At 33.9% G+C, this 21,062-nt stretch overlaps 1 protein-coding gene across 4 annotated transcripts in view; it reads left to right on the top strand.

Annotated features, from left to right (window-relative positions):
* The window catches only part of HBS1L (HBS1 like translational GTPase), a 135,978-nt gene that overhangs the window by 19,821 nt on the left and 95,095 nt on the right, over positions 1-21,062 (top strand). The gene's annotated exons all lie outside the window — the stretch shown is intronic.

Raw genomic sequence — 21,062 nt, 5'->3', positions numbered from 1 at the left:
TATTCTAATTGAATATTTTCAGACAAAGGATATATTAATGCTTATTTTTTTATGGGAGAGAATAGGTTCCTTTTTTTAAAAATCAGTTTTACTTTTTCCTTTTAAAAATGTTCAAAATTGAGGCTTTTCTTTCTCTGCTAATATGTATTTGCCCAAACAGGGCAAGTTTTTAGTATACTTAGAACAAATTAAAGCTATTTTAGTCAGATAATTAGGAAAATATTTTTCATCTCTTAGAGGAAAATAAATCAGACCACTTTGAACTTAAACTTATTTTTGCTTTTTAGTATAATAGGATTTAGTAATAGCAAGAAACAGTGATGATTCTGATTGGATGGTTTGTAGTTCCTTAAAACCTTCAAAGATATATCCTTTTCTAGGACCTTCTTTTGGTGTAGAGATGAGTACTGACTTTCTTGAGAACTATGCCAATGAAGTCCCAAGTCTGGGAGGTTCTGTTAAATAGGAAAGATGTCCAGTAGAAGCACAAAGATTGTATTTCTGATATCTTAGGAGAAGCTAAACTAAGTTTGGGGAACATCATCAAGATAATGAGTAGTTAACTGAAGTTCTCAAAGATTTGTCTACTAAGTTGTGTAGGGGTTACAAACCACCTGGAACTTCTCTCCATCAGTGAAATTGTGCAGGCTCATGAGTGAGTGTGTGTATGCTTCAAGAGGGAAAAAATTTTATAGTTATTTTAATCTGCTGAATGGTTAAACACGGTACACTATCAACATAACTATATAGAGGGATATTTGAACTTTTACGTCTGTATTTTTGGCATTGCATAATATTATGTAAGTGTGTAGATAGGCTAGTGTTTAATGCTTATCTTTTCTAGCAGGTAAAAATGCCTATACAATTCTTTATTTCCTATAATGTTAGCTAGCTTACTTTTAAAATTCAAGTAAATAAGTATTTTCACCTGGCAGCTACCTGGAAATAATGTTTGAATATCAAAAGCCCACCATTGGAATTAGAGGAACAAGCTGACTTTCCATATAAACCTTAGAATTTTTATAAAATAATTTCTTTTAGCTGTCACTTAATTTATTTCTCAGGAGTATGTTTCAACATTTATAAGTTGTTTATGTAATAATGATTTTGAAAGTATTTTTGGTAGAAAAACTTGAAAAGAATTTATATTTTCATTGTTCTTAAGAAGAAATATAGGATTTTCATAGTTTGAACATTTTATGATATGTAATGAATAACATTCTTTGCAAAGGTAATTAGGCATTTGGATTGAGGCCTGTTCAATTTGGCTTTTCAGAATTTCATAATTCATGATATTACAGATAATGCTGCTAAATTTTGAACTGTATATTGGCTTTTGGAGGTCAGTTTTGGGAACCCCAAATAATTTTGCTTTTGAATAGTTCTAGAAAAATGGCAAACTATTTTAGTATTTTTGAGCTCTCAAGCCAATATTTTGATGGAATTGGGGAGTAGCAGGATAACACAAAACTGTATTTTAGATTAAACAATTTTCAACCTTAAAATGTATTGGCATACCAAAAAATCCTCTGTAGATCATCAGTACGGGGCTGTGGGCACATTTTCCCACTGAAACAATGTTTGAAATAGTGAATAGATTCTTAGGCTAGTCTACAACATCAATTTTATTCATAAGGTAGCTTGATTAGCTCAATGTATGCATTGCCAGCAATTATGTTGCAGTCCTAGTAGTATTTTTTTTTTTTTTAGCTACACAGTACAGGGTTAAATAGGTTATTGTGGATGGACCCAGAAACATCTACTATTTACAATTTTGTTTCTGTGGGGAATGTATTTTGTAATATAAATTAAAAGCAACAGCTTTGTTGTTTTGGTTCCAACAATTCTTCTTGCCAGTATAAATAGCCAGGTATGTAGTAACATTAGAGCACACACAGTGGCTCAGGAAAAACCTTTGCATTCTCTGAACTCCCTAGAAAACATATCCAGTTTTGAACTAGTTATTTATATGTACCAGCTATTTGTATTCAGGGGTATTTATTTTTCAAGTAATACTGAATATTGATAGCACTGTGTGCATGTCCTAAACAGTCTACCTGTCATTTATTCACTAATAAATTTGTAGTCTAGAGATGTTGAATAATTTCACTTTAGTTCTTCTAGTTAAATTGTAAGTTTTACTCAGTAATTTTCATATCAAAATTTGTTTTTGGAATTGGAAGATAAATTTTCATAAAGTAAACCAACTTAAAAAGTAATTGCTATATTCACTTTTAGTTTCTTAAAATTTTTCACATAGATGTTTTATTTCTCTTTCACTGGAGTATACAACCAAAGCCTTTACTTGGCTTTTTTTGGGAAGATAATGCTTCTTAATACTAATTACTGAGAATTGCAGAATATCTTTGCCATATAAATTCTCTTCCTATATCTTTTAAAATATTTCTTTAGTTATTATACTATCACCATTTTATTACTTTTTTTAAACATATCTGCTCTCTGAACTCTTATACTTTTTGTCTGTTAACTTTGCGTTCTTATTCCTGAAACTTTCTTTTTCTTTATCTAATTTACTTTTTTTTTTGCTTTTGTCTGATTTAGCTAGTAGATCATAACTTTAAGGCCAAAGGCAGTTAATGTGTATTTTCAAACAGTGTCTTAAGCTATTTCATAGCACTGAATAGTAAGTCATACTGTTTATCATCCTGAGGGAAATTCAAAATATTTTGTTTTATATTTTACAGTAGAGAATTATACAATGCTCTTGGGGAAAAAATCATGAATTTATATTGATATCCAACTTTCATTGAACCTGAATCAATATAAAAGCTATTATAAGTTTGAGAAACGGGTATTATTAAGAAACAACAACCTACAAATAGAATAAGAACTATGAGCTAGTCACTTGTCCTTTTATGTTTTTAAGTGTATTGTAGAGTATGAGGGCACTTGGAATGTTTACACAAACTTTTATTTAGTTTATAATGTCATTTTTCTAGCAAGTTAGCTTAGAAATTCCTATTAACTAACTTTGCTTTCTCATATTTTATATATGTTGTATTGTTCGTGAGGTTTTTTGATATAAATTTCTTTGCTACTTTTCAGAAAGCCTGTAATTTTTTAAATGTATATATAATTATGTATGGATCAGTTGAACTAATTGTATATTGGAATTTAGATTTTTAGTTTATGAAGTGTAATGTATATAAACTGAACATGTGAACATTTTGTAAAAGGTTATATTGGAAAATGTAATGCATAAGTTTTTCTTATTTAAAGTGTAAAAAAAACCATCACAGATTTATATGCTGATTTTTAAAAATATAAACCTGAAAATTTCACAATGGTATTTGAATAACTTCTGTTGTGTAGGTACTGCTTGATGTTTCTGTAAATGAATTAAAAAACAAAACAAACTGGCTGTGTAGAATTTCTTATAGAGGTAATGATCTTTTAGAATGCAATGATTTTAAAAGCTTAGATTTTATGAGAGTAAAGCTTTTTATGATTTTTCTTTTTTTTTAATCAGAAACCAACTTTGCGTACCATTAAAAGTTAAGTTGTGAATAATTTGATAAATATTAGAAGGGCAGTAGAAGGAAAGCAAATTTACCCTTGCAGAAATCATTTTTTAGGACACATTTCTTATCTGTATAACTTCTTCATTGACTTTTATCTGTTTAAACAATTTACCTATCACTCCTTTCACTCTTTAAAAGAGTAAGTATATATGTTGTAAATGAAGAGCTTTTTCAAAACTATGTTTCTCACATTTAAGGAGGAGTCAGACGAAAAAAGACAGGCTGTGGAATTTTAACACATATCAATACATGTTCTCATCCTTTGGAAAACTGTCTTCTCATTGTAAACCTTGGAATAAAACATAATAACAGGTTTTTAAAAGAACTCAGATTCCAACAAATGAGTTTTAGACACTGACCAGAATCCGTAGCAGCAGGAAAATAGTACTTAAATTCTTGACATCTCTTTCAGGATGTTAGCATGATCCAGTTCATTGGGACAAGGCTGAATTAAATCAAGAGGACAGTATTTGGCTTGTTTTTTTGTAAATTTCTCTTGAGTTTTTATTCAATTCATCATATACATATCCACCCACATATGTATGTGAATATATATGCTTTAAAAATGCTGGACTTGAACCCCATATCTCATACTTAATTGTGTGACTTTAAAACTTTTGATGCTGTTCCATAATTAACAAAATGAACTTGCTCATAGTGCCTGTAGTATGTAATAGATAGTATTTTTTTGTGAGGATCAAGTGAGGTAAAGTATGTAAAGTGCTTTGTAAACATTAATGGATTTTATAAATGTTAGCATTATTATTTTCATCTTTATTGTTGATATAAGAGGTCTTAGGTTGAACTCCCACCTCAGACATATACTGATTTTGTGGCATTGCACAACTTAATTTGTCAGTGTCACGAGCAACTCTTTAAGATTAAAACTTGCAAAACAGTTGCTGATCTGTACTGGTAGAAAGTATTTCCTCTTTGGGAATTCCCTATACGATAGCAATTATAGGTCTGGGCTGAACATGTATTGATGAAATATTCAAACTTTACCTATAATGCATAAATGCTTTATCTTTGCTATAAATGCAAGTCATTAGCATTCAACTTTGAGTTGAAAACTTGGCAGTAAATAAGATCTTCCAGGGGAGGGTTTAAAAAAGAGAACATATACCAGGGAATTTAACAGAAACAAAAGTCCACTATATGCTAGAATATTCATATTAGCCTGCCTCGTGTTGGCAAAGGCATAGAAGCAAAGTAAGGAAACCTCATTTGAAGAATGACCCAGAAAAGCAGTGGTGGAGGGATGTAATGGAATATTGTTAACATAGTAAGAAAGACTATGAGGAATTTAGAGAAACTTAGGAAGATTTGTGGGAACAGAGTGAAATAAGTAGAACCAAAAGAACAATGTAGACAGTGTAGAGTGTATTTGAAAAGACCACTAAAAGGAAGTCTGAATAACTGAAAACTCAGTAAAGGTCTTAGAGAACAGATAATGAAACAATATTAGATGATATTGTATTTTGAGTCAGGAAAACCTAGGTTCAAATCTTGCCTCAGACACATACTATGTGTATGAGCTGGGAAAGTCACAGACCCTTGCTGGGCCTTAATTTCATCTATTAAATGAGAGGGTTAAGTGTTGGATGTTTTCATTTAATTGTTTTCTTTATCTCAAGAGAGAATTTAATCTAAGCAGAGGAGGGATTTTGAAATGATTGTGTAATGATAAAAATACCTTTTTTAAAAGAAGACTCTTTGTCTCCCCAACTTTCCCTCATTTTTCTACTGGGAACCACCCTCATGTGATCAAGGAAATTCTACCAAGAGTAGTTTGTCTTTGGTCTACTCCTTTTCACGTTTTCTCCAAAAATTTTACTACTTTGAAGTTTTCCCTGCTTTGTGTCTTTAAGATGACAGTTAACTAACACAATAAGCTAACCACTTCCAACAGGTCTCTTTCCTGAGAGATGCTATGTTGTTTTTCAGTCTAAAGGAATTACTGAATAAAAAGGGAAACCAGAGTTAAGGTAGGAGCACAGCAAACCTCTGGCGATAATTTTGACTTATTTGTGTTGCATTTTTTTTTATTTTATTTTATTTTATTTTATTTTTTAAACCCTTAACTTCTGTGCATTGACTTATAGGTGGAAGAGTGGTAAGGGTAGGCAATGGGGGTCAAGTGACTTGCCCAGGGTCACACAGCTGGGAAGTGTCTGAGGCCGGGTTTGAACCTAGGACCTCCCGTCTCTAGGCCTGGCTCTCAATCCACTGAGCTACCCAGCTGCCCCCCTTGTGTTGCATTTTTGACTGATTTTTGGAATCTTTGTTGCCTGTAGCATCTGTCATACCAGGTAGGTGCTGTCTACCCCAGCTCCACAGAAAGCCAACTTTATATGTGGTGCAGACGTTTTTGAGAGTTAATTTGATAGCAGTAAGCACAGATCCTGCCACAGAGGAGGTGCTTAACAAATTGTGTTGAATTGAATTGGTGGAAAGTCCCTCTCAAAAATCAGGAGACTTGAATTTGTTTTTTAGCCTAGCCACTTAATAGCAGTATGATTTTAGGCAACTCGTTTTATCCTCCCAGAGCCTCAGTCATCTGTGAGCCTTTGGGCCTATGCTTCTTTTGTATTGTCTGTAATAACAGAATATCAGCATCTTGAAGGCAGGGTTTTTTTGGTTTTGTTTTTGGCTCCCCATCTTAGCCAGTGCCTGTTAGGTTTAATACACAAGACCCTAAATAAATCTTTCCTCTTTACAATTAGGCTCAAAAAAATGGTTCAGGAATTGCCTTTTCTTTGGAATACACATGACAGTTAAAAATATAGTGGCCACATTATTAATTTTATTTTAGTAACAATTTTTTTACTAAACAGTGATAATTCTGTTGCCTGCCTAGTTATCACGAGTTAAATTATTATTTTAATGTAGTAGCCTGTTATCTACAATTGGGATATTTTGTATTATTCATTCCATATGTGAATTGCTGATTTTCTTTTTAAATTTAAATTTTTGGAATCAGATCTACCTACCTGCTTTTTTTTTTACCTATATCATTTGGGAACTTATATCACTAAACATTGGATCATTTTGTACTGCTTTAACATTGATTATGATAGTATATAACAATTTCAAAAAAATGACCTATTTGGAGACCGATCTGGTTCCAAGCCAGTTCAAGGGACAGATGAGGAGAGGGCTAAATTGGTTTATACCAATGTTGGTGTAGATTCAGCATTAATTTAAGGGTTCAGGTCTACTGTTATAGTTTGTCAGGTCATCTCCGTGTATATTGGAACTGCCCAAGATTACTTAAGTCTGGGATGAAATTAATCCTGCTCTGAAGATGAGGGAGGTTGCTGGACACTTCTGTAAGTACAATTGTTTCTTTGCCTCTGTGCAATCAGCGTCTGATAGAGATATCCTAAGCATAGTTCTTTTAACTTCTAAACTAAAATTAAAAAAAATATTTTTATTTCCCTTCCCCGTTATTGAGGTATCTTTTAACAATAACAGTTTTCTTAAAAAACAGCTTACTTAATAGTATATTAAATTGAGACACTAATTTTCAAAAATTACTTGGAACTTTTACTGAGTACTTCTGGCAGTCTTAAAGACATTTTATTTAGTTCGTCAGATTTGTGAATGTTATTAAGGTCATTCTTCCGAATTTTGAGTATCTCGTATACTTTAGTACATAAAAGTATCTTACAAGAAAGTATACATCACCTTGTGGGAAAATTTTAAAAATATTAGTTTTTCTGTGACAGTCATTTCCTATCTAAACCTAAAAGAACCCAAAGAATTCACAGAAAAAAAACAACCCCAAAATTATATTGCTAGATAACTCAGAAGGTCTTTTTTTTTTTTTTTTTTAAACAAAAGTTCCAGCAAAACACTTTTATTATTGGAAGGATAACTGAGTCTTAGATGATTGCTTGCATTTTAAAGCAGTGATGTGACCTGCCTGTGTTCACATAGCTACTGAGTTTTAGGGGTAGGATTTGAACCCAGGTTTTCTTGTCTTAAGATTTTTTCCACTAAGCCTCAGAACCTCTTCTTTTTCAGTTCATGCGGAATAGATGCTCCTGAATTGGTTTGAGCATATTCATTTTAAACTTTTATAACATTGTTTATAGCTACAAATGCACCCTGAAGTTCTGGACGAGCTATTCACCTACAAATTTTTGAAACTTGCTCCCCATCTTAATGAAAGCATTTATAGAATTTAGCATTGCTAGCCTACAGGAAGATGAATGCTTTGTCTGTCTGTTACTGAAGTGCATTTCATATGACTTGACTTTCGATGGCTTATTGCTGACTTTCATGGTGTAGTTATTTTATATATTGTTCTTTTGACTTAGCTTTCTTCATTCTATGCTACTTTATACAGTTACTTCCATCTTTTTCTGAATTCTTTATGTACATTACTACTTACAGTTCAGTGATAATCCTTTGCTCTCATATCTCCTTGATTAGTCATTCCCTGCTTATTGGGCATATAATATATTTTCAGGTTATTATTAAAGTTTACTACCAAACAAGCAATGAATAAGCATTCCTGTCTTCTCATAATTCCTAAAACAGTAAGTTTCCCCATTTTTGCTAATTTTATAAATGTTAGATTTTTAAATCTCCTTCAGGAGTTTTTAAAATTAGAATTTATTTTATTAGCAATTTTGAATACTTTTCAGATTGTTGACAAGTTATATTTTTTAATTTGTAAGCTTTCATAGCCTTTTATAACTTGATCTGAGGAATATCACTATACAATTTCCTAAAAGTACTCTATCTCTGTCTTTGATTCTGACCCCAATCTTTATGTCCACAGTGACTGTCCCAAGTAAATATATTTATGGATGGATCACTGAGCTGCTGTAATAATTGGGATAATAAGCGGTCTTTGGTGGTTTTTTATATGGATTGTTAAGCCTATTTCTTTGGAATAATTATGATTTCTGAGACTTGGTGTAATTAAATATTTGTAAACAGATGGACTTGGTGGACCATATCAATTTTTAGGGAATCTCTTTCACTTGGGTCTTAACTTGTACAATTCATGATGATTATAAGAATCTTCGGCAGATGCATATTCTTCTGTGTTTAATGCCTTGCTTGATAAGAATAACCAGAGTTATTCTGTTGAGTGAACTCTGTTCAGGTCAGCAAGCATTTTGTCAGTTCAAGGCGCTGAGCTGAGCTGAATTCTTGCTGTACAAAGTCAAAAATGAAACTGTACCTGACCTCAAGGAATTTTATCTTTTGGGAATGTGGGCTGTGAGATATATGTATGTTATGAGATAAATACAAAATATGGAATAAGGATACTGGTGTATAGTCTAGACCTGTGGTTTCATTGATGTAGGGACCTTCCGCTACCATTATAGTTGGACACCTTCTCTATAGCTTAGCTGTGTATGGCACCAAAACATTAAGTTGCCCAGGGTCACATAGTTGTGTGTGTCAGAGGCATGATTTGAGGCCCAGCTTCCTTGTCAGAAAACAAAATGATAGTGTCTCTCTAAATTCAGATTATGCAGTATCAATGTAAAAAAAAAATTGGAGTTGGGTGGGGAAAATGTAGACGACTTGGATAATCAGTAACAGCTATATATAGGAAGTAGGATCTGATCTGGGCATTGCAGTTAGCTAGATATTCTAAGAGGCAGAAGAAGAAGGAAAACAATTCATTCTTTGGGGACAACCTATGCAAAGGTATGGCAGCAGGAGATGGAATGTCCTTTGTTAAGGGCAATAAATAGGATGTTTTTTATGGAATGTAGAGTAGGCAATAGTATAAGATCAGTCTGGAAAAATATATTGGAATCAAGCTGAAGTGCTTTAAATATTAAACAGATGGGTTTTGATTTTCTCTGAAAGCAGTAGGGAGCTGCTGAAACTTTGTGAACATAACAAGTAACTTGGCAGACTTGAGCTGTGTAGAGAGGAGAGACTTTGTGGTAGGGAAACCAATTAGGATGTTTCTGCACAGGTTTAGGAGAGATGATTAGCACCTGAAGTATGATAGTGGCCAAGTGAATAGAGAAAAAGGACCGTGTACAAGATATGTTAAGAAAATAGAATTGATGATATTTAACAACTGACTAGATATAGGAGTAGAGGAAGCTGATGAGAGTGAAGAGTGGAGAATAATTACAAGGTTACATATCTAGATAATTAACTGAAAAAAAATGATGAACTAGAAAGGTTGGGGGAAAGAGTGGTTTAGTTTTGGGAGAGATGAGTTCTGGTTTGGACATGTTTGAGATTTCTAGGAGACTTAGGGTAGAGAAACTGATAATGTAAGATGAGTTCAGAAGAGAGATGAATGTGTATCTCTATGGTTACAAAGGCATCTTGCATTTTAATATAAAGATGACAGAATCCTCTGATGAAGAGTTCAGAAGTATGTTTTTGCTTTACTGAGTCCTGCAGTGGAACATATAATGTGCCTCTGCCAATTGTGGCTATAAAGATATGATTTATTATAGTGAATCTTTGTAAAAGCCTGCCCTTACAATCTCTTTATCTTTGAGGTACCCCTTATGTTATATCATGCCAATCATTTTCAGAGATTTTATATAGGTGAAAAACCAGGTATATAGAACAGTCATTATCTTTCCCTTTTGTGTGGAGTATTGTCATTATCTGATATGTTCCATGTTTCATTCTTGTGGCATTTTGCTTCCTTTAAATTTTTCTTTACTGAGGAAGTTTGTAAAGCAAAATCATTATTGCTTTTATAATTGGGTCACCTATAGCAAAGATTTAGTTATTGTTTACTTAGCTTTGCTCAGACAACAGACAAAGGCTGCTTTCTGAGGACCAGATGAGCTAATTACAAAGAGCCTCATTTGGCCACTTGGTATTGAAATATTTAGATATGGAAGCCCATGAAACAAAGAAAATACAAAATGAAATGAGCCATTGCATATAACAAGTAATAAAAAAGGGGAAAAAGCTCAACTGTAAAAATTAACACAACAGAAAACTTTCATTGTGTTTGAAGTTCTATATCCATATCCTTCCCTCAATCTTCCCTCTGTAAAGAAGGGAGGGAGGTGCCATCTCATATTTCTTCTTTGGGGTCAAGTTTAACCTTCTGTTTTAATTGTTTTTTTATTTTTGTTATACTTTCAGTTTATATTGGTCTGGTCATTATGTGTGTTATTTCTCTGGTTCTTTTTATTTCACTTTGTACCATTTGTATAAGCTGTCAGAAATTTCTCCACATTCATCATACATTTTAAAGAGTATTTTTTTAATTATAAGCATATACTACAACCTGTCTAGCTATTTCCCAATTTATGGGCATATACCTTATTTCTAGTTCTTTGCTACCAAAAAAAAATAAATTGTGCTGCTACACTGTTTGGTGCATGTAGGACCTTTCTTTTTGTCTTTGATCTCCTTTGAAGTATATACCTCAGTAGTGGACTCTTTGGGCAAAAGTATATAGATATTTTAGTTATTGTCTGAGTAATTCCAAATTCTATTCCAGAAAGATTAGACCAGTTCACAGCATCCAACATTTGTTAACTTTGCCAGTTTTCTGGATGTGAAATGAAATTTCAAAGCCATTTTGATTGAATTTCCTTTCTTACTGATCTTAGACATTCTTCTTTGTTAATAATTTGTAATTCTTTGAGAACTTTGTTCAGATCTGTTGACCGCTTATTGGGGAATTGCTTTTGGCTTAGATTTCTTTTAATAGTATTTTCCTTTTCAAAGGTATTTGATACAGAAATATTTTTTCCCTAAGTTTCTATTTTGGTCTTAGTTGCATCTGGAAACTTTAATCTCATGACAGATGCAGAGAGAATAAAGAAGGAAAGCATATCTTTATAAAAAAGATTATTTCACATTATCATATGACAGTGATATGTGAAATTAATACTATTCAAAGAACTTAAAATGAATATCACAAAAGGAGAAAGAAGAAACACAAAGTAGGTACTAGCAAGCTGCCATGTGGAACTCCTAAAAAGAGTAAAACATTGGAAAAATGCATGATAGGAAGAAAAGATGTTCTGACTGGTAATGTGGCTAGAGCAAACTAACAGGTGGGCACCCTTTATGCAACACTGCCATCAAGATATCAGGAAAAGCAAGGATGGTATCCAGCATAGTCAGTAGAAACACAGCATAGCAGAGTAGGTCTAGAGAGGTTGCAATCTGAACTGTTAGAGAGAACATATGAGAGAACTGTTAGAGAGAACATATAGAGAGAACAAAACTGCTCTTATTTTTTATGCCATTTCTATTTCTTTATATGACGGTTGGGAATTAAATGTGAAGAGTCCAAAGGCTTTTGGATGAAAAGTGTTACTGAAATGTTGACAAATCTGTCCCATTTTACTTCTCATTTTTAAAACTTTCATGTTAAAATGTGTTTAGGATATTATATCTGGTTCACTTGAAATTAATACTCTACCAGGGGCAGCTGGGTAGCTCAATGGATTGAGAGCCAGGCCTAGAGACAGGAGGTCCTAGGTTCAAATCTGGCCTCAGACACTTCCCAGCTGTGTGACCCTGGCAAGTCACTTGACCCCCATTGCCTACCCTTACCACTCTTCTGCCTTGGAGCCAATACACAGTATTGACTCCAAGACGGAAGGTAAGGGTTTAAAAAAAAATTAATACCCTACCCTCTTCCTTCTACTTTTCTTTGCTTTCACTGATCTTTTATGAGGTGATGTTGGTTATTAACTTCCAGTATGTAGATATTTATGAATGAGTTTGTATTCTAAATAGACATTGCCTTTGGCAGTCATCTTTCTCTCTGACAAAAAAAGATAATTTGTTTCCTGGCAAGACTGACATCTTGGTTCTTAAGACTTTTCAATTAAATTTTAACTCAGGACACGGTGAAAATCAAGATTGGCATATTTTTCATTTCCTTTTTCCTTTGTTGACCAATTTGAATAGTTCAGATCTAACCTATTTCATTTTTGATCCTATCTCATTTTAGTCCTACTAATTTTAAGCTTTGTTTAAATTAGTTGATAGTATTGAGTGCATATGATATAGCTGATTCTAGTATAATTCTCAAAATAGAAATTAGTCATTTCTAATCAATTTTATTTTTTGTGGGAGCCATAGCTCACTGTGTCCAGTGCCTTATGACTCTAGAAAGCCAGCCTTGGAATCAAGGAAACTTAGGTCCAAGTCTTTGGTTGTGTGACCCTGAACGAGTTATTTAAATCATTCAGTGCTCCAGGGAAGTGTCTAAAATTTCAAGCTGGCATCACAATTGCCAGTCTGCATTTATAGAGGGAATTCCTTACCTGGATTTCTCTAGAGTAATGAAATACACAAATACACACAGAGACATGCATTTTTGAGTGATGTACAAGTCTCTGGTGTCTATTTTTAATCTGAATCGTATTTTCCAATTTTCTCATTCATTGCTTAGAAATTCTTAGTGCATTTGAAGGGGTGCATTGTAGTGGGGAAGCTAACAGGTTGGGGATGGTTAAGTTCTATTACTTTGTTTCATAGCCATCTTATCCTTATGATCAAATAGAATATGCATTGTAAATCTACTTTGGGAATGAAATGTTAGACAAAAGAACTTTGCACTTGGACTATGTTTTTAAAAATTATTTTGTAAAAACCATATAATGATATCATAATGACAAATATAACTCAAGCCTTTCAGTAGTGTGCTTATGCTTTGGGATTCCATTTCAGCTTTACATCTAATAGAAAATTTGAATCTGAGTACTACAACAATATTGTTTTTAAAATATTTTAAAAATCTTTTACCACATTTTTTATAGAGAAAAATTTTTAAGTAGTTTAGAACCTCAGGTGATTTTTTTTGCTTGTTTGATGCCCAGAACTTTAGGATTCATTTTCTTTCTGCTCTAAGTTTTTTGTATGTGTTTTCAGGAAAAAAAGTGACTTATTTCACTTTTTAAACATTCTGCCTAGATAATTCTATATGTTTTGAGATCTCTTTTTAAAATTCTCTTTGTATGTATACTTAAACTTTAAAAACTGAAACATTCCATCTGATTAATTAAAAAAAAATTCTTTCTGACCTTGAAAACAACTATTTTGCCAAAGAACTCTATAACATATATATATGTGTGTGTGTGCACATGCTTTAATTTTACAAATTTTGGTTACATTTTTTGGAGATGCATACAAATCTCATGTAAAATTTTTTTCCCCCTGAGCATTTTGGGATCTTTATCATCATCAATCAGAGTTTAAATGTTAACTTATGTGTTAAGCACTATGCTTGATGTTATGGAGAAGTAAATACAGGACACAGTCCCTTCCCTCAAAAAGCTTATAATCTAGGTTTTGCAACTGAACAAAACTGTAGGACTGATAAAAGACTTTTATTTTTCAGTTCTAGTGACTTTAATTTTTTTTTCTTCCTTTTTACTTAGCCTTGTTGTGATGTTCCTTAACTGGTTGTTTTTTTCTTTCTTTTCTGTCCAGTCTTACTTTCTTCTAATGTCATCTTCATAGCTTTGGAGCCCTTACATTGTGTTGTTGCTGTTCAGTTCTTCAGTCAGTTTTTACTCTTCATGACCACATGGACCAACTGTCCATGATATTTTCTTGGCAAAGATACTGGAATTACTTGCCAGTTTCTTCTCCAGTTTATGCCTGAGTTAAGTAACGTGACCAGTGTCACACAGCTAGTGAGTTCAAATTTCAACTCTTGTCTTTTTGATTTCAGGCCCAGTGCCCTATCCACTGTGTCACCTAGCTGCCTCACTTTGACTATTACTTGAACATTATTGTGTCTTTATGGTTACTACTGCTTCTATCTGGCTTCCTATGTAAAGTTGGGATTTAAATACTTTTATGAGTTTGAGTTGCTATTTTGGCATTTCAGTCTTGGTTAGTTTAGTTTCCCTACTTCATCACTAATCTGAAATTTGGTAATCAGTATGTGTTAAAAAATTGTTAGCAGAGCACTTATTTTCAAACCTCACAAAAGGAAAAAAAATAAGCATGTCTATAGCTCCTAATCTGACAGGCACTGTCCTAAGCACATTTTGTTGATATCTCATTTGGTCCTCATAACTCAGCAAAGTAGGTTTTTTTTTTTTTTTTTTTGCATTTTAGTTAAGGGAACAGGTTAGGAGAGTAGTCCAGCTTTCACATAACTAGCGTCTGAGGTCAGATTTGAACTCGGGTCTTCCTGACTTGAGGTCCAGTGACCTATCAACTGTGCTACCAACTACCTCATATTTCCTTTAGCTTCTATTATGATCCTTCACTGACAACTATTATGGTATGGGAGTACTCCTTGGTTTTTGAAGGCTGTCTTAATTGAATGCAAGGTCTTACAATAGAATGTTTATCTGTTATCTGAAAACTTAGCCATTTTTGGAGATTTTATTTATTCTTACCAGTCTTTGTCATCAGAAGATACTTTTTTTTTTTTTTAACATATATCCCTCTTTGGAGGAAGTACTATCCACATAGAGATCAGAGGTCTTTGAATAGTAAAGAAGAGACTTTTCATAATGATAATTTCATATGAGAATTGGTTTGAGAAACCTGGGCTATTTTGCCAGCAGAAGAGAAGATTGGGGTGTCATATCTGTCTTTAAGTTTGTTATATAAAAGAATGATTAAAGTTATTCTTTGTGACCCCTGGGATAGAACTACTGGGTGCAAGTTACAGAGAAGCATATAAGGAAAAACTTAAACATTTCACTAGCAAGGGAAATGGTAATTACAAGGAGTCAGTATGGCTTCATCCATAACAGGTCATGCCAAGAGTAGGTCATACCTACTTTTTCTTTTTTTGGACAAATACTAGACAGGTAGATAAGGGAAATTCTGTAAATACTGTTTACCTAGATTTTTAGCAAAGCACTTAGTAGTTTTATATTCTTGTGGGGAAAATGGAGAGATGTTGACCTGAAAAAATGGAACTATTTGAGTGGCCATGCTCTAAGAGAAGTTGTTCACAGTTCAATGTCAGCATGGCAGAAAGTGTCTAAGAGAGTACCTGAGGGATAATAAGATCATAGATGTAGAGCCAGACAGGACCTTAGAGACCATCAAGTTCAACTTTTCCTTTTTTATCTATGAGGTAACTGAGATTCAGGGATGTTAAGTGACTTGCCAAGACACAGGGAGAAACCTTACTAATATCTCTTTTTATCTCACATTATTTGATCATCTTTGCTCTTTATCTTCCCTTTCACTGTTGTGTCACACGAAGAGATGGTGCTCCTTGCCCAGGCAAATCTCTTGTTCATATCTTGCCATCTTCTCCAGGTTACTTCTCCATACTTCGTTGTCATTTTCTTAAAGTGCAGTTGTGATTGACCGTATTACCTACCTACTCAAAAAAACTGGTGATACCTTGTTATCTTAAGGAACAAATATAAAATTATTTGGCTTCTAAATGCCTTCACCTAGCCCTTTTAGCCTCCCCACTAGCTGCGTTCCATTTTCTTACTCTACAGCATTATGTATGCTCTATAATCCAGTGGCATTACTCTTGCTTTTCATCACAAAGGACATTCCATCTCCTGACTCTCTGCCCTTTTTACTGGCTCTCTCATATCTCGAGTGTTCCCCCTCCTCACCTCTGTCTCTTGACTTCTCTGACTGCTTTTAAGACTCAGATCCCGCCTAATGCAAAAGGCCTTTCCTGGTCTGTGCCAGTCCTTGCTTCCCTTTTCAGTAGTTTGGTGCAGTGATGATGAACCTTTTGGAGACCAAGGGCTCAAACTGCAACCCTCACATAGCATGTGAGTCCCCTGCCTTAGGACAGGGGAAGGAGGAAGTGCTTCCATTGGCCTGCTAGGCAGAGAGGTGGGCCTTGTGAGAAATGTCCTTAGGTACATATGGAGAGGGGGAGGGAGCAGCTCCCTCTGGCATGCATGTTATAGCTTTGCTAACACAGGTTTAGTGCCTCCCATCTGAGATTTCTGTATAAACTTGTATCTTGTAGGTATATAGGTTGCTGGTTGTTTCTCCCTCCATTAAAATAGAATTCCATGGAGACAAGAACCTTATTTTTCCCTTTCTTTGTATCCTCAGTGCTCAGCACTGTAATTGGCATATGATGTGTTTTCAGTTAAGAATAAATGTTTGTTAATTCACTAACATAGGTAGTAAATATCAGAAAGGGTTCTGTGCTTAGTCTAATGCTTATTTAAAATATTTTTTCCATAACTTGTATAAAAGCATATATGACATACTCATTAAATTGACAAAATGTCCCAGGATGGGAGAATTGGTTAACATACTGGATGAGTCATAGTGCAGAAAGAACTAGACATTGGGCTAAATATTATTATCTATTAGAATACAGGTGAAATTTAGCAGAATTCGTAAACTCTTAGAATTAGTTTCAAAAACTTTTCAAGTTGTGGGAGACTACAGTGTAATTTGTTTGTAACATATACCTGGAAGTTTTAGTAGACTATAAACTTAATATCAGTCATTAGCATGATGTGGCAACCAAAAAAGCTAATGTAGTCTTATACTATATATTAAAAGAGGTATAATTTACAGAAATAAAGTAGTGCTAATTCTTCTGTGCTCTGCCCTAGATACATTTGGAGTACTGTGTTCAGTTCCAGGTATCAGGTTAAAAAAAGATGTTGAGGGGCAGCTGAGTAGCTCAGTGGATTGAGAGCCAGGCCTAGAGACGGGAGGTCCTAGGTTCAAATCCGGCCTCAGACACTTCCCAGCTGTGTGACCCTGGGCAAGTCACTTGACCCCCATTGCCTACCCTTACCACTCTTCCACCTATAAGTCAATACACAGAAGTTAAGGGTTTAAAATAAAAAAAAAAAAATAAAAAAAAAAGATGTTGATAACCTTGGAGGGTATCTGGAGGAATGCAGCCAATATTAGTGAAAGATCTTGAGTCTGTGTCATGAAGATTGGTTGAAGGAACTGGATATACTATTCTGGAAGGGAGAGAAGAATTAATCTTAAGAAAAATTTCCTAAAAATTTTATCCCAAAGTAGAATTTATTATCTCAAGTTGGTTTCCCCTTATTGGAGACTTTGAAGCAGAGACTGGACAAATACTTTTTCAGACCTCTCAGAGAAGGGATTCCTTTCAGGTGTGGGATGGACTGAGTGTTCATTGAGTTCCTTTTTAGCTGCCATTCTGTGATTCCCATAGCTAGACATAATGAAGTAGATCAGTGATTAAAAATAAAGGCCATATATAAGCCAAGTATTTGTAAGCAGTACTTTTTATAGTAGCAGAGAAATGGAAACAAAGTAATTCCCCACTGATCGGGGAATGACTCAATAAACATGATTCTGAGAGTGGCTAGGTGGTATAGAGTGCAGAACCTGGAGTCAGGAAGATTAGTGAGTTTAAATCCGGCCTCAGACACTTACTACTTGTGTGACCATAGGCAAGTAACATAACCCTTTTTACCTCAGTTTCTTTATCTGTAAAATGAGCTGGATAAGGAAATGGCAAACGTGTCTTTGCCAAGAAAACCCCAAATGGGGTCATAAAAGAATTGGATCAACCTTAAAAAATAACAGCAACAAAAACATGATTTTAAGGGAATTAAAATGCTACAGAAATGATGGTGATGATGATTAGAGAGAGATGGTGAGATTTATATAAACTGATACAAAGTGAAGTAAATAAAACCAGAAGTGGAACAAAATTAATAATTAGAACATTATACATGACTACAACAATGTGAATGGAAATAACAAAACAATTACAAATGAGTTCTGGGGAAAAATTAAAATGACAAACCCTAACTCCTAGAGATGAGATTTATTTTCTTTATAGAGGTGGGGGACTATGGGTTTTGAGTACTTCAGAAAGGGATATATTAGGAAATGTAGGTTATGAAAGTATCAATAAGTTATTTTATATCGTTTGTAAAAAGACGCCTGTTTTCTTATATATTCATCAATACCTTTAATTCATCATGCCCTTAATAAGTGCATAAATGATTCTTTATATGGTTTTTGGTAGAGATGAGAAATTAAGTATATGGGTCAGTAGTTATGATATTCTCTTGGTTGTTATGTAGGGGGCAGTAATAAAGTCTGAGTTTTTTCCCCCTTAGGTGTCCTCTTCTCTTTCAAAGTCTTTGCTTTATATTCACATATGTACACACATATATGGCATATACATGTATATATGCTTAAATCAACACAATATGCAGAAGACTAGAGAAACCATTCTAAAATAGTTGAGTTTTTTAAATTTTAATTTCCCCAATTACATGTAAAAATAGATTCCAACATTTTTCAAAGAATATTGAGTCTCAAATTCCTTCTCTCCCTCCCTTCCTCTCCCTAATTCCCCACCTCCTTTACATGTACAATCATGTAAAACAATTTTCCAAATTAATTTTTTTATGGAAGGAAACTCAAATAGAAGAAAATTAAGAAAATGCTTTGATCTAGATTCAGATTCAGTACTTTTCTCTAGAAGCAAATGCCCTTTTTTTTTTATCATGAGTCCTTTTGGGTAGTTTTGGATCACTTTATTGTTGAGAATAGCTATTTTTCACAGTTCATTATATAATATTGCTGATAGTATGTACAATGTTCTGGTTTTGCTTATTTCACACATCTGCTTGTCAGTTTTTACAGCACATTAATATTTCATTACAGTCATATATTGTAACATTCAGCCATCACTCAATTAATGGACATCCCTTCACTTTCCAAATTTTTGGAAAAGAGGTACTTTAAATATTTTTGTACTTAGGGGGTTTCCTCCCTCCCATTACAAAAAAAATCTCTTTGGTATTAAAACTTAGTAAATGGTATTGCTGAGACAAAGGGTATTTACAGTTTTTTTTATACTGTGGGGCATAGATCTGAATTGCTCCCCAGAATGGCTGAATCAGTTCACAACTCTTCCAGCAATTCAGCCTTATCCCAGCTTTCCAATATCCCCTCCCAAGTTTTTTCATTTTCCTTTTTTATCATAATAGCCAATCTGATAGGTGTGGGGTAGTATCTCAGATTTGTTTTAATTTGCATTTCTCTAAGTAATAGTGATTTAGAGCATTTTTTTTGCTAGACTACAGAGAGATTTAATTGCTTCTTTCTGAGAACTGCCTGTTCATATCCTTTGATCATTTATCAATTGGGTAATGACTTATATTCTTATATATTCAATTTTGCTATGTATTTGAGAAATGAGGCCTTTATTAGAGAGACTCGTAAAAATTTTTTGCACCATTATGTTTATTGTTTATTACTTTCCATCCTATTTATCCCTATTTAGTGTTTGACCTCTATCCCCCTCTTTTCTATCAGCCCCACCCTGCTTCTCTCATCGTCTTCTCCTATTTTCCTGATGAATAAGATAACTTTCTCTATACCCAATTGATTGTGCATGTACTTCTTTCATTGAGCCAGTTCTGATGAGAGTAAGGTTCACGTGTACCCCACCTCCCTCTCCATTGTGAATGCTCTTTCATGCCTCCTTTATGTACAATAATTTGTTCCTTTTTGTCTATCTCTTCTCCCTCCTTTCAATTCATTCCTCTTTGTCATGCTTTAATTTAATTTTTTATATCATCCCATCATATTCATCTCACTTGCCTTCTGAATGTTTACTCCTTGTAACTGCCCTAATAACACCTGAAGTTCTTTGGTGTTACAACATTATCTCCCCATGTAGGGATATGTACAGTTTAAACTTATTGAATATCTTTTGATTTTTCTTTCCTATTTACTTTTATATGACTCTCTTCAGTCTTGTTTTTGAGAGTCAGATTTTTCATTTAGCTCTTGTCTTTTCAAGAGAATATTTGAAAGTCCTCTATTTCATTGAATACTCATTTTTTTCCCTGAAGGATTATATTCAGTTTTGCTGATTAAGAGATTCTTTGTTGAAGTTCTTGCTCCTTTGGAATTTCATATTCCAGGCCCTCTAATCCTTTAATATAGAAGCTGCTAAGTCTTGTATTGTCCTGATGGTGACTTCTCAATGTTTGAATTGTTTCCTTTTGTCTACTTGGAACATTTTCTCTTTGACCTGGGAGTTTTGGAATCTGACTATAATATTCCTGGAAGATATCCTCTTGAGATCTCTTTTAGGAGGTGATTGGTAGATTCTTTCTATTTCTACTTTGTCCTCTGGTTCTAGAATATGAGGGCAATTTTCCTTGATGATTCCTTTTTTTTTAATTTAAAAATTTTATTTAATTAATTTAGAATATTTTCCCATGGTTACATGATTCGTGTTCTTTCCCTCCCCTCTGACCCTTCCTCCCCTCCCCCCCCCCATAGCCAATGCACAGTTCCACTGGGTTTTACATGTATCATCGATTAAGACCTATTTCCATATTATTCATAATTGCACTAGGGTGATTGTTTAGCGTCTACATCCCCAATATCCCTATCAATCCATGTGTTCAAAAAGTTATTTTTCTTCTGTGTTTCTACTCCCACAATTCTTCCTCTGACTGTGGATAGCATTCTTTCTCATAAGTCCCTCAGAATTGTCCTGGATCATTTTATTGCTGCTAGTAGAGAATTCCATTACATTCAATTGTACCACAGTGTATCAGTCTCTGTATATAAGGTTCTCCTGGTTCTGCTCCTTTCACTCTGCAT

The sequence above is a fragment of the Gracilinanus agilis genome, chromosome 4 (assembly GCF_016433145.1).
Source record: "Gracilinanus agilis isolate LMUSP501 chromosome 4, AgileGrace, whole genome shotgun sequence".
Taxonomy (NCBI): Eukaryota; Metazoa; Chordata; class Mammalia; order Didelphimorphia; family Didelphidae; genus Gracilinanus; species Gracilinanus agilis.
The sequence above is the reverse complement of the archived record's forward strand: the minus strand, read 5'-3'. Positions and strand labels throughout refer to the sequence as shown.